The sequence below is a fragment of the Limulus polyphemus genome, unplaced genomic scaffold, assembly GCF_000517525.1.
Source record: "Limulus polyphemus unplaced genomic scaffold, Limulus_polyphemus-2.1.2 Scaffold212, whole genome shotgun sequence".
Classification (NCBI taxonomy): domain Eukaryota; kingdom Metazoa; phylum Arthropoda; class Merostomata; order Xiphosura; family Limulidae; genus Limulus; species Limulus polyphemus.
Genome location: NW_013665822.1, coordinates 853656 through 856935, shown reverse-complemented (window position 1 = coordinate 856935; position 3280 = coordinate 853656).

Here is a 3280-nt window from a genome sequence, read left to right as displayed (position 1 = left end):
TGCTGGTAAATTATAGGAAATTAACATAACTATAAGGACAACAAGGGACCTGTTGGTCCATCTAGATAGTTCCATTTATTAATATACTATATAAAAAACAACAACAACTCCAAGCCTTTATCCTTAAAATATCTATGAAGCCTTCCCTTAAACTCTGTTAAATTTACTGCTTCCACCACATCTGAAGGCAACCCATTGCAAAGGCTAACTAACCTGTTAGAAAAATAAATCTGTCTTAACTGAAGATGACTCCTGCCCTGTCAAAATTTATGCTTACATTCTCTGGTCTTACCATTCTCATTATTAAGTATAAAAAAAAAAAGATGGTGCACTGACACTATCAATTCCTTAACAGTCTTAACCTCGATCAGATCCTCTCAAATGTTTTTTTTTTTCCCAAGAGAAAACAATTACAGTGATTTAACCTGTTCTCATGTGACACAATTTCCATCCCATATATTATCATAGTAGCCCTTCTCTGAACCATTTACAACAATTCAGAGTCTTTTCTAACATAAAAACTTCCCACTTGCACAATGGTGAGTTTACAAACTTATAACACTAGCAACTGGGTTTCAATACCCTTGGTGGCTACAGCAAAGATAGCCAGTTGTGAAGCTTTGTGCTTAAGTATAAACAAAATCTTAAGGTAAGGAGCCCAAGACTGAACACAGTACGTCAAATATGTTCTAACCAGTGACCTATATAATGTAATTATAATTTCTTTAGATCAGGCCTTGACAAATATTTTCAAATCTAGGACCAGCCCTAAAACTCAGGAGCCAGGTCTGCCTAACATAACTTCATTACTATTTGTACCGGGAAATGGGTGCTACATATACTTGTTTATTTTAACAGCAATGAGTACATACTAACGATCACATGATACCAACAACTGCTTGACAATATTGTCTGAACTAACTGCCTTTGGTCCTGTCTGAATCTAAACACATGCACTTATTGGTTGAATTAAGAGAAAGAAGAAAAACAAAATGGTGTGAAATTAGTAATATGTTGGGCAACTGCATCATTTAATTCCTGAAAAAATATGAAGAAATGCTGAATCTGCCATTAAAATCCTAGAAATAGTTTGATGTAGGACTCAGAGAACAAAAAAATTGTGCCAGACTTCCAAGATTCCAAAACTGTTCTAAATTCAAGTTCTGTTTCGCACAGCCCTATGCACGAATAAAATTGGAGAAAATATTAGGTGTTACGATGAAATTTTCACTCACCATGGTGACCTGGCACCCGAGATTTATCAAGGACTGCTTTAGAATTGTATTCAATATTTCTGTAGATACAACCAAAGATCCTATTTGATGACCTGCCACTAGCAACAGCACATTGCTTGGATGGCTTAAGAGACTGATCATCCAGAATACCAAGGTCCTTTTCTTCCATATTGCTCTTAAATGTTAAGGTTTTTCCCATCAAAATTATTTATATTATTCAAATAATGACAACTCGCATGCAATATCTTTCAGTTATCATTTATTTGTCCAATTCACCAAATGATTTTAAATTCTTTTGTAAAGCAGTTGCATTCTCCTCATAGCCAGCAACTCCTAAGATCTTAGCCTCATCAGCAGATTTAAGCAATTTATTGACCACTCTTTCTTCTGTGTCATCGATGTAAATCAAAAGAGAAATGGTCCTCACATTGAGTCTTGAATTACTTTACTTGTGACATTAATCCAGTTTAACTGAACTCCATTTATAACAAACCTAGGTTTTCTTTCATCCAACAACTTTTCTGTTCAACGATAATTTTTTAACAAACCTTTTATGTGGCATCTTGTCAAATTATTTCTGGTAATTAAAATACACCAAAACCACACTCTTACCTTCATCTACATAAGCAGTAACTTATTCAAAGAATATCAAAATATTAGTAAAGCAAGAATTTTCTCTGGTGAAACCATACTGATTATCCAACAAAATTTAAACTTTGTTGATTGATTTTGCAAAGGATCTTTTATAAGAATTTTCCCACCATTGATGTAAGTCTAATAGGCTTATAATTACTGAACAATTTTTATCTTCTCCTTTGAAAATAGGAGTAAAATTAGTCAACTTCCAATCTTCTGGTACCTGCCCACTATTCAAGAACTTACAAAAAAAAAAATAGAAGTGAGTGATTGTATATCTAATCCTTAATCTCCTGTGACTAAAATTATCTGTTGTGAATTGGGCTGCTGAATTATTTGGAGACTGATCAGATGTGTAAAATTCTTAAATATAAATTTTTAAATATTCAAGATAAACATATACCTTATAGAAAGAAAAGGGTAGCTTCAAGAAAAAACCAGGTTGGCTTACAAAGGGTATAAGAGACAATTTAAAGAAAAGCTTCATAAGTTTAAGAAATTTAAATTGACTGGTATGATGGGAGACTTGGAAGATTACAGAAGATCAAGAAAGTTGGTGAAACAGAAAATTAGGACATTATAAAGAATGTATGAGAAAAGGTTGGCTGAAAATGTAAAAATTAACAGTAAGCATGATAAAGGAAGGCCCGTATCTGATGATTATGAGAAATAAGTTAACTTTTCTTTGATATCAGGTAAAATATGTTTTTTTTATGAAAGCAGATATTGCCTTGCGCATAGATACCAGATATATTGCTTTGCACATGGGGATCAGATATGTTGCCTTAGGTCGTTTGCTCTTTTTGTTTTACATAAATGACATAGATAAAGGAATGGTCAATAAATTACTTAAATTTGCTGATTATATTAAATTCTTGGGTGTTGCTAGCTGTGAAGAGGATGTTGCTGCTTTACATAAGGATTTAGATCATTTAGTGAGTTGGTCAAATAAATGGCAAATTTTGCTTTTTCTTCAGTTTTTACAAATGAAGATTTAAGCAGTATTCCACATCTTGAACAGCTGATAGATGGAAATAAGATGCCTGCATTAGTTCTGAGCTTCTTAAGAAAAACTTGGGAAGTTTAAAGAATGATGATGCTCCTGGGCCAGATAATATTTCCTCAAGGGTTTTGAAGGAGGTTAATGTGACCCACTTGCTACTGTGTTTTGTCAGTTCTTGAAAAGTAGGCAGGTACCAGAGGATTTGAAGTTAGCTAATGTAACTCTTCTTTTCAAGGGAGGTGATAAAAATTGTCCCAGTAATTATAGGCCCATTAGTCTTGCATCAGTTATGAGAAAAGTTTTTAAAAGATGCTTTGCAAAGTCATTTAAACAAAGTTTAGAATTTTATTGGATAGTAAACATAGTTTCACTAAGGGAAATCCTGCCCTACAAATCTTTTGACATT